Consider the following 14,902-nt stretch of genomic DNA (forward strand, 5'->3'; position numbering starts at 1 on the left):
TCAGCATTGCAGACTTGAAAACAAAAGAATTGTTACTCATAATAATATCGAGAGCTTGAGAAAGTTTTGATTTGAACATTTCGGGACTCTTGGGTGGGATTTTTTTAAAGCCTTTATTTTCATACATTAAATGGTTCACTTGAGAGCAAAGTATCATACCTGGCACAATCCGAAAATATCACGCCCTCGTGGCTCTGCCTCAAAAATGTTCCGTCAGGTACGGAGTGGCATCACCAGTGGAGGGCAAAGGTGAAGGTTCCTGAATTAGATTGTCTACTGCTCTCCTTCAGATGGGAGGAGGCAGGGAGCCAGACATCACCAGGCAATGATGCTTGGTGATGTTTCTCTCTCGCTCTCTGCCCCCCCCCCCCCCCCCCCCCAATCCCCCCAATCCCCCCAATCCCCCCCTCTATCTGTGATTTAAACATTTTGGACACTCCAGCCAAATGACCACAGAGTGCGTCAGTCAGCATGAAGAGGTTTTGGAAACATGAGAGAGGAGGCTTGCAAAGTGTTTTATAGTGCAAGACATCAACAGGACAGTGGAAAACAGTGAAAATGTGTGTGTGTGTGTGTGTGTGGGGGGGGGGGGGGGGGGGGGGGGGGGGGCTGAGTTGAGTTGTTCATCATATTTGCAGCTTACAAACACATGCAGATACACTCAGCATGCCACGCAGCTGGAATGCGGTATCCTATTTTTGCTTTTCATTTATTTCCCCAGGATTTATCATATCAACTTGCACTTTTGCAGATTTAATGAACTTTGCACCGCTTAGATTTTACATGAATCGGACACAGTATCTCAAGCGTGCGTCATATAAAAACTGTCTCCCTCCTGTTGCCTGCGTGCTGGAGAGAATGGAGAAATTAGTGCTTCTGTTTAATCCTAACAAATATAGGAGAAGAAGAGACCCTGTTCCCATGGAGACGCTCATCGTTTGCGCACAGAGCACAGTCCAGGTGCTGGAGGAGGTCGGCAGAGCCTTAATAAGTGAACTTAAGCTGGACTCTCGGTCGCAAGCGGCGAGTCGCAATGAGAGTTAATTATGTCAATATCGCACAGGCGCACACATATTAGGCAAATCACGTACACACGGCTCCACAGAAGAGCGTGGCTCCAACCACAAGCACACACATTAAAGAGTTAGACTTCCTGCCAAGTTGAAGGAAAAATCTCTAAGTCAAGCTGAGCTCATTACTTAAGCTTCAAGGATCATCTTGCCTCCAAATGTGTTTATATCGGTGTCCCTGTATGCACCCCGCGCGCGTGTGTGTGCGTGAATGTGAGCGTGCCTTTATGTGAATATTCTCCATAATTCATTCAGTACTTTTATTGAATTGCTACATTTAAAAACCTTGAGAATGACACCAGCCGCCACCAATGTTCTTGTACCCGACGAACCCCCTGCAGACAACTCATGTTTAATAGAGAATATTCCTCGCACTCCTAACAAATGCGTCAGCAGGCAGGTTGTTTTTCTCTCCCTCTACTGCATCCAGCAGTGGGACCCTGGAGTTGGACCCCAGTGGATTATATCAGAGAGGAAAAACAGTTCGCATGGTATATGTATTATTGCCTGAAAGGGCTGGAACGTTATGACTGAAGTCAGCACTGTGACGTTGTGTATTTGTGGTCTGCTGGGGCGGCAGCATCTCTGCTGGGGACAGGAAGAGACTGAACAGGGTGATCCGAAGGGCCAGCTCTGTTCTAGGATGCCCTCTGGACCCAGTGGAGGTGGTGAGTGACAGGAGAACGGCGGCTAAGCTGTCATCCCTGATGGACAACATCTCCCACCCCATGCAGCAGACTGTGACAGCACTGAGCAGCTCCTTCAGTGGGAGACTGCGGCACCCACGGTGTGGGACGGAGAGATTTCGCAGGTCTTTCCTCCCCACTGCTGTCAGACTCCATAATAAAGACTTTAACTGATCAAGCACACACATCCATACATATGCAATAATACTAAGTGCAATAATCCTTTCTGTCATCGTTGTATTTTTACTCAGTTGTATATAGTATTTGTATTTGTATTCTATTTTTATCTTATTGTATATTTATTTTATTTTATTCTACTGTATATAGTATTTTATTTTATTCTATTCTGTACAGTTGTGTACTGTATTTATTCTTATTGTATTCTAATTTTTGCCTCATAACTTTTGCACTGTCCACTTCCTGCTGTGACAAAACAAATTTCCCACGTGTGGGACTAATAAAGGTTATCTTATCTTATCTTATCTTAATAATGTCGCTGCAAGCAAGATTAATAAATGGCTGCACTGTGCTTCTCGCTGCATCTGATTTTTAAAAAAGGCTTGAAACTTAACTTGTCAGAAACTTAATTTCTCTGGTTTTTGCTGCTTTGGATGAATGAGAATTTAGTAAAAGTCTAACGATATCTGATTGTCCCGGGACGGCCCTGCAGCAGCTCTGTAGGTTACAGGCACACTGAGCAGAGTGGATTAACAGAGCGGGTTATTTTGAACTGAGAGGATCTGTGGTGACTGAGCTCAGGATGTGGAATTGACACTGAGCCAGAGAGAGAGAGAGCGCACCTCTGCTGGTAGGCTACAGAAATAATAATAATAATAATTATACTAATAACAATAATAAATTAAACAAAGAAAAAACAGAACAAAGTAACAAATACAGGAAGTACAAATGCATTTACTAAAGTATTTTTCTGACTGTTGCATTGTTTCAGTTACATGTGGATGGAAAGTGGCATTTCACTAGCGCTGAAGGTCATTTTAACTACATTATTTACTATTTTAGTTTCCTATTTCAGCAAAGGTACCTGTGAGAGTATTCTAATGCCATTTACTTTGGTGTCCTTCTTACCAGAACCCGTGAAGTGGATCAAATCTCCCCTGTGTGATTTTTAGGATGTTCTACTACAAAATTTTACATCCCTTTATGGGTTGGCTCCATCAAATCTTGCTGATCCCTTAACATCTGATTTTCATGACCTTCAAGGTCGCTGAGATCTGCTGACATGCTCCCTGTCCCAGTGACTAGACTTAAAAACAGGGGGGATCTAGCTTTCCCAGCCATAGCCTCTAAACTGTGGAATGAATGACACCACCCTTTTTAAGTCTTAAAAAGTCCCTAAAAGTCTCCTTAAAACTCATTTTAATTCCTTGCCCATAGTGAGAGCTTAGTTATTTAGTCTGTTTATTTGTTCACTTTGGTCAACTTTGTTGTTTTAATATGTGCTTCATACATAAATTTGGACTGGATTAGATATCTATAGCTGGCTTACGTTTGTGTCCAGGTCCATTTGTTTCTGTTTAAAATAATCATCTAAAACACCTAAAGCCCCAAAGCATCCAGAGGTGCAGAATTAATTAATTAATTCCAAGTAAAATATTCTCACTTTTTTTAAATTGTTAAAATAAATACAAATTATTATATTAGTTTTAAAGCTGTCGCGCTGACCTAGTAGGTGTGGCTGTTATTCCTCTCTTCCTCCTCCTGCCCACTACCTGTTCGGTGCTGCTGTTTGTGCATGGCCGCTGATTAGACCTTGGGTGCAATCAACAACTAAGCACGGCCTGGTGTGCGCCGCCCTGCCAGGTGAGCCACATTAGAGCAATCAAGGGTGGGCGTGCCTAGTAGACCTTAAAATGCATGCAGCAGTCATTTGACCCGTGAGCAACATACTGAGAGGACGGCAAACAAAGCACTTTTCCACTGTGAGGAAGACTTTTGAACAAGACGGGCTATCGGTTTTTTTTACCTGCTGCTACCTACCAGCTATCAAACTAGTTGGTCTAAATAAAGTTGAGTGAAATTCAAAGTCTGGTCTTTTTCAAGTGTGGACACCTCACAGTCAGAGGAACACTTGACAGTAAAAAACCGGCCTGGCCAGTAGAGAAACCGACCAGTGAAGACTCCACAAAAGCTCACCACAAAGACGGAGAAGACTCCACCTGGGGGCCTGGAGGAAATCGCACGCCATTTGCCTGTCCAACCAATAACCGAGAAAACAGCATGGCTGAGTCCAAGTCACTCGAAGAGCTGAAAATAGAGCGAACCACTGCAAAGAGACTGTTTTCCAGACTCACCAACCATATAATAAGGACCCACATGGATATGTCTGTAGAGGAGCTGCAGGATTCCTTCAAGAGACTCACAGCAGAGGGCTCCAAAGTGATTGACGCGAACGAGGAGCTTGAAGCCGCCTACATCACGCAGTGTGAAGCAGAGGGCACAACAGAGAGCAGACGTCGAAAAAACGGAGAAAGAATGTGAGCAGAAGTTGAAGGAGGTGAAGCACCTAATCAGAGAGACACTGTGGACATCATATGGTGAAAAAAAACTGACCCTTGCTCTAAAATCAGCAGAAATGGCGTGTGAGAACGTCACATCCACTCAGCCTGATACACCCCTGGAGGCATATGATTTTATGCTCCACCATCTAGAAGAACTGGTGAAGAAAGCTAAGCAGGCACACCAGACATGGAACCGCTGGGCTCCACCTGCTGAGAGGCGAGATTGTGATCGTCGACTGATGGAGCTCGAAACCTGCCTTCCAAAGCTGGTGTCAGGGAAGGCAGTCCTGATCAAAGCAGAGAGGATTAAAAGAGATGCCGACCAAGCAGTTGTCACAGTCCGCAACGCAGCCTCGGTCGCAGCCATAAAACTGAAAGCCACAGCTTTACCAAAGTTCACCGGCAGCCAGCGTGAGTTCTACAGATGGCGGAAGGAATGGGAGGCTCTGCAAAAGCAAGGTGAACCAACCGGGTCCGTGGAAGTAAAGAAATTCCAACTTCTTGATAGCCTCGATGATAAAGTGGCCAAAGATCTGCGCCTGTCCACATACACCTCGGCCGATAAGATCTTCAGAGTCCTCGAGAACCGCTATGGAAATCAAGCCACCATCGCCATTGAAATCATTGAGGAGCTTCAAGCTATCCCTCCTGTCCGTAGCAACCAGCCTAGAAGAATTATAGAGCTTATCCACGCAGTTGAAAAGGCCCTCTATGATTTGAGTGAGCTGGATGAAGCAAATGCCATAAAGAACCTCTTAGTAATAAAGTCTATTGAAAGCAAGCTGCCTGAGTCCCTAAAGAAAGACTGGCTTACCCACGCTGCTGATCCAAAGAATGCTGTGACTCATCAGAACCGGTTTGACAAGCTGCTCGCATACCTCCAATCTCAAGAGTCCATCTACGAGCAGTTAGACCAGCTGAGAGACATCGACCCTGCCAAGGAGAGAATAAAGTTCCCAGTAAAGTACGCCCGTACCAAGTCAGTTAAATCCAGTACTGATCCAGCAGGCTGCATCATCTGTGGGGACCCGAAACACAAGAGAAAGCTCTACATCTGCAGACGGTTCAGAACCAACGCAAAGTTACAGGAGAAAGAAGATGCAGTGCGGCAACTTGGAGCCTGCAAGAGGTGCCTCGAGATCCACGATGAACCCTGCAGAAAGACTACTTACCTGTGTGGAAATCCAGAGTGCAAAGACCAGCATCATTACCTTCTTTGTCCCTTGCCACGACCCTTATCACAAAGGCCCAAGTCTGGTCCGGCGAGAGCTGAGGGGAGGAGGTATACAGAGGTTCAAGAAGAGTTCATCTCTAAACTATCGCCAGAGCTAGCGCAGGAGTGTCGGAAAGCTTTCTGCAACGTCTCATCACGAGCCTTCAACTCCATGGCAGCAGAGAGAGGTCTACTGGAGGAGACTGGTCTAAAAGAGTACCCTGTGATCCTGATGCTCCTTGACGTCATCGCCAATGATGGGCAGAGAATTGGGACACTAATTGATCTAGCATCTGACACAAACTACATAACCCATAAAGCTGCAAGTAAGCTCAACCTTCGCAGTGAAGATGTCATGCTTGTCATCCAGGGTATCGGAGGTATGAAGGTGTCTGTGGCAACCAAGCGCTACCTTCTCAAGATCCGTGTCAACACCTCAAAAGGAACTTTAAAGCCTCACCAGTTAGTTTGCTATGGTCTTGACAAGATTGCTGAAGTGACAAGACACGTTCCACCTCAAAAGCTACAGAAGATCTTCCCTGACATCCCTCTCCAAGACCTCATCAGACCCAGAGAGATCCAGCTTCTAATCAGCCATAAAGAAGGCCAGCTGGTGCCCCAAAAGATCCGTTCCATCGGTGACCTGGTTCTTTGGGACGGTCCACTTGGCAAGACAATTGGGGGCGCACATCCAGACCTCTTTGAGGAAGTCACTTTGATGGCCCACACCTCCAAAACTCACTTCGCAAGATCAATGAGAGCTGCTGCACTCAAGTACCAAGAGTTCACTAAAGACCTAGCTTCCTGTCAGCACCCTGATCACCCTGAGACTCTATCCACCACAGCTACCAGCAGCAGAGACTTTCTGAAGTGGTGGAGGTGGGAAAGCATCGGAGCCGCTTGCCAGCCGAGATGTGGAGGGTGTCGTTGTGGGAGCTGCCAGCCAGGGGGTAAGGAAATGACGCTTGCAGAAGAGAGGGAGATGGAGATCGTGAGGAACGGCCTGACTTACTCAACTGGAGATGACCACAACAGTGAACCGCATTGGCATGCCAAATACCCATGGGTAGAAGATCCAGCAACCTTGCCAAATAACAGGAAAGCAGTAGAAGCAACATTCATCAGAACCGAGATGAAGCTATCTAAAGAACCTGAATGGAAGAAGGCCTATGCTGCACAAGTTCATGAGATGGTAAACCGCAGAGCTGCAGTGAAGCTGTCCAAAGAAGTCCTGCAGAGTTGGACTGGGCCAGTATGGTATATAAGCCACCTCATCGCGCCAAATCCACACTCTGTCTCTACCCCAGTGAGGTTGGTGTGGAACAGCAGCCAGAAGTACAGAGGCCTCAGCCTGAATGACATCCTCATCAAAGGTCCTGATGTCCTGAACCCGATAAGAGCTGTCCTGCTGAGGTTCCAAGCTGGTGTCTACACCGCCCTTGGTGACATCCGCAAGATGTACAACTCCGTCTGGCTGGAAGATCGAGAAGTCCATTTGCACAGATTCTTGTGGCGTGACACAGAAGATGCAGACATAGAAGACTATGCCATAACAAGAGTCAACATTGGAGACAAACCTGCTGGTTGCATAGCCCAAGTCGCCATGAGAGAAACTGCAAACCTACCTTCATTCAGTCACTTCACAGAGGAGAAACGTGTGCTGGAAGAAGATGCTTATGTCGATAACATCCTGACATCACACAATGACCTCGACCATTTGAGACGCCTAACAGCCAACATCGAGCACATCCTGAGAGCTGGAGGATTCTACATGAAGCCTTGGGTCTACTCCAGTCAAAGTGGGAGGGAGGAGTCGAAGAAAGAGTTGCCTCGATCAGAGCCAAAGACTATGATCCTGCCGAACCAGCTGACGGAAGATGACAACAAAGCCCTTGGCCTTGGCTACACCATCAATGATGACAAGCTTCATGTCATGGTTGCAGTGAACTTCTCAAAGAAAAGGAGTAAAATGCGCCTTGGTCAAGACCTGCTCAGAGAAGAAGTCAGAGAGCAAACACCTGATCCACTCACCAGGCGAGAACTGCTAAGCCAAGTCTCCGGCCTATACGACCCACTCGGTCTAGTGACTCCCGTCAAACAAAAGGGTGCCATCCTGGTAAGGAGAGCTTTCCAAGAAGCAAAAGTAAAGCACTGCCTCGAAGACACATGGGACGCAGCCTTGTCTGAAGGTCTCCGAGAAGACGCTATAAAGCTTCTGGAAGAGTATGCTGACCTGAAAAAACTGCATTTCACTAGAGCCCTGACTCCACCAGATCCTTGTGCAGAGCCCAGTGCCATCACGTTCTCTGATGGCAGTGAACATGCATATGGTGCAGTGATGTACCTTCGCTGGAGCTGCAGCCATGGTGTCATTGTAAGACTAGTAGAGTCCAAAGCCAAACTGACGCCTCTCAACCACAAAGGCGATCCTGTTAAAGCAGAGATGTGTGGCGCAGTCTTTGCTGCCCGTCTGAAGACCTACTTCCAGAGACACTGCAGAATCCAGGTCAAAAAATGGTACCACCTCATCGACAGCCAGACCGTCTTGGGTGCAATCCAGCGTGAGAGCTATGGTTTCCAGACCTTCTTCGCAAACCGCGTTGGTGAAATCCAGAGTAGCACTGATGTCCAAGATTGGTGGTGGACTCCTGGGTCAGCAAACATTGCAGACATTCTCACCAGAGGGGCCAGTCCAGATGCCCTAACCGAGGACTCCGAGTGGCAGTCGGGTCCAAAGTTTCTCCAACTTCCTGAAGATGAGTGGCTGAAGAAATCCGCCGGAGAAGTCGCTGCCCAAGCTCGAGAAAAGGTCACAAAGCTACAGAAAAAGACTTTTGTTGCGGTCCTTACCAGAGTCCACATCAAGGCAGCTCAGGACTCAGCACACGTAGAGTCGAGAAGACCACAAGGAGTAGCAACCCAACAGCTAATCGACGAAAGGCGATTCAGCAACCTGAGAAGGCTGATTGGGACCGTGGCGTGGGTCTGGAGGGTTGCCAAAAAGTTCATGAGATCCAAGACCAGAGACCAAGAAAAGTGGGAGGCAGTACCATCTTCGGGTGTCCTCACAGTCTGCGAGAGACGAGATGCTTTTCGAGACCTTTGCCTAGCAGCACAAGAGGGCGTCAACTTCCCAAGCACCACAACAGACAGACTAGTTGTTTACAGAGACCAAACAAGTGGACTTCTAGTTTGTGGTGGCAGAATCCAGACCTTCAAAAAAGACCGCAAAGCCGTTCCCCTTCTACCATTCCAAGCCTGGTTATCCACCCTCCTTGCCAGAGAAGCACACAGCAAGGGACATGGCGGAGTGGCAGAAACCTTACTGCGGATGAGAATGAAGGCTTGGGTTGTCAGAGGAAGAATTATTGCCCAAAAGGTCGTTGACCAGTGCATCATCTGCAAGAAGGCAAAGGCAAGAACCTGCAAGCAAGTAATGGGAGACTTACCTGAAGAGAGGTCAAATCCTGCTGCACCATTCGAATTTACATCTGTTGACCTGTTTGGACCCTATCATGTGAGGGATGATGTCAAGAGAAGAGTGACCATGAAAGTTTGGGGAGTTGTGTTTTGCTGTATGGCAAGCCGAGCCATTCATGTCGAACTAGTGAGCACACTATCAACAGAGAGCTTCCTGCTTGCCTACCAGAGGTTCACTTCTGTCCGAGGCCATCCCCGGAAAATCTGGTCAGATCCTGGCACAAACTTTGTCGGCGCCAAACCTGTGTTGGAAGAAATGTATGCTTACCTGAGACAACAAAACAAGGAGTCGCTTGAAGAATACTCTGCCAAAAATGAGACCACCTGGGCATGGAAGATTCTTCCCGCTGACTCACCTCACCGAAATGGGGCCGCCGAAGCTGGTGTCAGAGTTACCAAGAGAGCCCTCCATACTCTCGGCAATACTGAGGCTCTTACCTTTAGTGAGTTTCTGACAGCACTCCAGCTAGCCGCCAACCTTGCAAATGAGAGACCCATTGATGCCAGAATTCAGAGCCGAGAAGATCGCATTGACTACATCACGCCGAATAATCTGTTGCTTGGTCGAGCCACACAAAGTGGGGACTTCAAAACTGTCGACTTCACAAATTATCCTTTCAAAAGGCTGAAGGAAATACAAACCATAGTCAACAACTTCTGGAGGTCCTGGAGCCAACTCGCTGGACCGAACCTGTTCATCCGCAGTAAGTGGCATACTGCAGAGAGAAACATTGCTGTTGGAGACATAGTTTGGCTCTGCGACCAAAATGCCCTTAGAGGGCAGTTCAGACTCGCAAAAGTCATTAGCGTGAATCCTGATTCCAAAGGGATCGTTCGAGATGTGCATGTGAGGGTCTCTCCAAGTTCCAGCATTGCGATCAAGAGTCCAAGATCTGCTACCACAAGTCCTGAGCTGGGCACCATTTTACATCGGGACATCCGGCGTCTTGTGGTCCTTTTACCGGTGGAAGATCAAGTAAGGGACCAGCCCATCTGAGTGCGATCTTTCCAGACAGTGCTGAGCAAAGATCGAGTGGGAGGTGTCGCGCTGACCTAGTAGGTGTGGCTGTTATTCCTCTCTTCCTCCTCCTGCCCACTACCTGTTCGGTGCTGCTGTTTGTGCATGGCCGCTGATTAGACCTTGGGTGCAATCAACAACTAAGCACGGCCTGGTGTGCGCCGCCCTGCCAGGTGAGCCACATTAGAGCAATCAAGGGTGGGCGTGCCTAGTAGACCTTAAAATGCATGCAGCAGTCATTTGACCCGTGAGCAACATACTGAGAGGACGGCAAACAAAGCACTTTTCCACTGTGAGGAAGACTTTTGAACAAGACGGGCTATCAGTTTTTTTACCTGCTGCTACCTACCAGCTATCAAACTAGTTGGTCTAAATAAAGTTGAGTGAAATTCAAAGTCTGGTCTTTTTCAAGTGTGGACACCTCACAGTCAGAGGAACACTTGCTGAGAACATTGGAAGAACCATAAACACGAGACTTTGATTATTAAGTAAAATAACAGTGAAGAGCTCTTTCATCATAAAGAGGACCCTTTGGAGTCTCTAGAGCAGATTAAAAGGTTTGTAGCTCTCTTAAATGTGGATTTAAAAAAATAATAGCTGAATTAGACTCATGTGCATGCTGGTACACTTTTCATGTGACACGTCAAATGATAAAAAGGTGAAAATGTTACCTTATCATAAAAGTCAAGTGTCCAAGGAGAAGCCTGTTTAAATTAAAAATAGTTGCAGTCAGGTGATGATTGCTTAGACTTCATAAATGCCTTTTTTATTTACTTTTGTTTAAAAAAAACACGTTGATTTACAGAATAAACACACTGTGAACTAAATACATTATTTTAGACAGGAAGGACCAAAAAATGTGCAAATCTACAAATCCACAACACTCAGAGGAGCCCTGAAAAAGACGGGAGTATTAACATTTCAGTAAGTTAATCCATTTAATGGTGCAAAAACACCGTTATGATCCTTCAACCACAGTGCTGAGTTCTTTCTAGTAACATATCATTATATGCTCTGTTAATGATTAAAGACTTGATCTGACACAGTTCAGCTTCGGTTCATGTGGTGTCCTACCAGAAGTACAGGGTTATTGTAATCTTTGGTAATTCGGGATCTGATTTCTGTTGTTTATAAGACGATAAAGAGAAGCCAGACGACAGTTTATCATATTCAAGAAGCCACAGGGACAGAAATTATTTTAACAGCAGTTTAGCTTCCAGTATTGATTCTGCACTTTCTCATTTATTTTTCTGTGATGTCTGGCAGCTGCGCTCTGCTGATCACAGCACTTTGAGCCTGAGTTTGGATCTCCTCCCGATCCAATACTGGACTAAAAAGAGGGGAAGCCCTCAAGCTAAGTGCTGCTCTTTCAGTGTGCTTCATCAGTCTAAATGTCGAGTTGTCATGCAAAAAAACATTAAAAAAAAAACGTCATTCTGAATGAATTTCATTACCGGGGATCCTCATATATGATGGATTCTTTGCTGAAATGCAGACAAAATAATTGCTGTTGAGGTCTATTATCCAAATGTGCCTTCCCTTTTTCGGCATGCGGCAGCTGTCCAATTGGAAACTTTGTGAAAATAGGATTCGGGTTAAGCCTGCATTCATCTGAGATGGTTCTTAAAGCTAAAGATAAACTGCACAAAAGGTCAAAGGGCAAAACTAGGAGCATATTTTAGATCACTGTGTGTTGTTGCTTCTATAACCCGTTGACCTATTAGCTCTCCTCATTAAAGTACTCCAAACATTAATGTTTACAATGATTTGACTTTCTCATTCGCCCGTAACTGAGCAACAACAGTCTTATTTTCTGCACAAACACATATAAAGATATAAAAGCATGAAGCAGAGACGTCTTTCAGCTCCATCACCATGAATCGATCAACACATCGGGCAGAATGAGTGAAACACTGGTGAGTAAAACAAGACTTTAAAGAGCTTAACGGCATATGTGTTACGCCGAGTGAGTGGAGGTGCCACGTTTGCCCATTAATGACGATAATTACATTACGGTATTACGGCACGGCGGAGCAGTGCTGTCACTGCTGACTCACAGGTTTGTGGTTCAAATCTCGTGGTGATTCTCCTGTGCTGCCCCCTGTGACTGCACTGGTTTGACTCTGGCATCCAAAGACGGACAATTTAGGCTAATCGGTGATTCTAAATCTGCTGTAGGTGTTTGTTTATCTGTCTCTATGTGCTGGACTGGTGGCCTGTCCTGAACGTATCCTGCCTCTCAGCCTGATGAGGTTCGGGTAGGCTGCCGTGGCCCCAAGTTAAGAAAATAGATGGCTTCATTTGGTGTATCCTTTAATCTCATACTACCATCATATAGTACTACTCACATTCTAATACTCATAAAGTAGCTATTATATATAGTGTTTTGGGTTATGTAATGCTGCAGGTTATTTGAGGCACTTTAGACTTAACCTTCTCCGAATAACTCATGTAACCCTTAAAGCTCATTATTCATCATCTCCTGTGTCACCTCCCACAGTCTGACTCCTCTCCAACAGCTGATACTAACACATGAGTCTTCATACTAACTTGTTTTCTGACCCCTATTTCTGCAGTTACTGAGTTAAAGAGCCGGAGGTGTCAGCCCATACGTGGCGTCTGTTTCCCTCTAGTGGCCAAAGTCTGACATCCACCTGAGCGCCTGTTGTTTCTTTACGCAATGTAGGAAAAAAGGGTATTTTTTGTTTTCTGTCAAACGTGCAAGAGTTTGTCGTCGTCCCCCCCCCCCCCCCCCCCCCCCAAAAAAAAAGGTAAGATAAAATTCAAAAGAAAAAAGTAAAGAGCTATAAAGCATGTGAAGCATGTGGTTCATGGTCTATTTCTTTTTTTTTTCTTTTAAGCACAGCATGGCATGAAAAAAAACATATAATCTTACTATCACTAACCACAGGACTGCGTTTAAGTCTTTTTTGTGTCTTGTTTTTAAGGAGCTGGACTCTGCTGCAGCGTCTGTTTTTGAGGTTTGCTTGGGGGCTTTTACAGAGTACCCCCCCCCCCCCCCCCCAATCTTCTAGTCAAAATAGGTGTAGGCTCCCGCCCTCCACTGGACCTAGAAGGTACTACAGGTGGGCTTCGAGATGTCATTTACAATAAGCAGCTTCTATTTTTAATCGATTAGCTAGATTCTTAATTCTTAAAAGATTTTACAAAAGTCAAAATAGTTATAGATAAATAGTTTTTTGTCTTTAAAACTTTTGCAAAGTTTAACACCAGAGAGGATGAACTTAGAATAAGATGCATTTTTACAGGCGGACTGGTTTGGCTTATTATTCGCAAGGGGTCGCCACAGCGGATGGATCCACATATTTGATTTGGCGCAGAGTTTTACATCCTCCTGGCGGGGATCTTGCACATATTACACAATCATTACACTCGTGCTTTGGTTCCAAAAACTGTATGTTAGTATTTTGTTTTGTTTTTTTTATCTTAAAGGAATTTTGAGTATAGTTTTGTAATTTGGTTTAAAACTCAAATACATTATTTGGCCTTTTTAAATAGAGCAGAAACTAATGAAACAAAGCCACAAGGTTTTAAATTACTTTACTTTTTCTGACTTATTTATGAGCCTGAACTCATTTAAATCTCAAAATTAGCTGTAAAGAACTGGAAATCTGTTGATGGCAAATCAGTTTTAACAAGTAAAACAGCAGAAGATCAAGATTAATGAATAAAAACACAAAGGAAATATTCAGCGACTGAAGGTTCGGGTGTGACACAAATTGTCATTTCAAACTGGGGAGTCTGAAGTTTGAAAATGGTTGTCTGCGGCATAAAGTCCATTCAATACCACATGCTCATGCTAAAACTGATCATGGGTGGATTTTACACAGTGGTTTGCCAATGTCTTTCAACCTGACGAGGCCAGGATCTAATAATGTCTTGTTAGTAATCGTGATTGACTACAACTGGTAGTTTCCCTTTGCAAGCATAAAAAGGATTTGTTTCACAGCACTTATTGGTCAATCCGATAAGTGCTGTGAAACAAATCATAGTAGCATCATGCTCTGGAGCTGTTTTGTTACCAGTGTTACTGATACACTGCACAAAGTGGATGGAATAATGAAGACTACCTTCAAATTCTTCAACTTCACCTCAAATCAACAGCTGGATGATATTAAACTTGGACACTTAAGCTGCTGGAAAGGCCTTCCCAAAGCCCAGACCTCTACCCTATTAAAAAAAAGTGTGTACTGCACTTAAAAATATAAATACAGGCCATTTTAAAAGCCAGGCCAGTGAGAGAAAACCATCCATTCATCCATCTTCTTCCACTTATCCACAGCTTGGTCATGAGGTAGCAGCTTATGAAGAGAAGCCCAGACCCCCCTCTCCCCGGCCTGGGTTTGTCCTAGGGCCTAGGGCCTCTTCCCAGAAAACCAAACAATTTAAATGAACTTCACCAATTCTGCCCAAATATCCAAAAGCATCCAGATCATACGCTTACAACTTTATAAGAGCATAAAAGCAAATATTAGCAGCTGTTGTCTTGTATTTTAGAACAGGGGAACAGTTCTTTGGTGTTTGAGCAGCATCCTCAAGGATCACCAGAAGGTGGCGCCCTCTCCTGCTGAACGGTGTTGGGTGGAAACAAACGTCAGCTTATTCTGGAGGGGTTTGGTTTCTTTGTTGTTATTTAATTTAGTTATAAAATCAGTTACACCTTCATGACTGAACGAACGATGGGCTGACAACCTTTGAAATTCTTTCCTGTAAAGTCACAGACAGGCTGACGCATCTTCCCAACGTAGCATTCAAGCGGTACCGACCGTGTTTATGTGAAATGCGACTTCACAGGCGTGCTGGGACAGGAGCAGGAGACCGTAGGTATGCCCGCTCCCCACCCTCTGCCTATCTCTCTGTTTGGATGTGTTTTTTCCTGCCTGAGGCCACACATT

This window comes from Rhamphochromis sp. 'chilingali', assembly GCF_963969265.1.
Source record: "Rhamphochromis sp. 'chilingali' genome assembly, chromosome: 16".
Lineage (NCBI taxonomy): Eukaryota > Metazoa > Chordata > Actinopteri > Cichliformes > Cichlidae > Rhamphochromis > Rhamphochromis sp. 'chilingali'.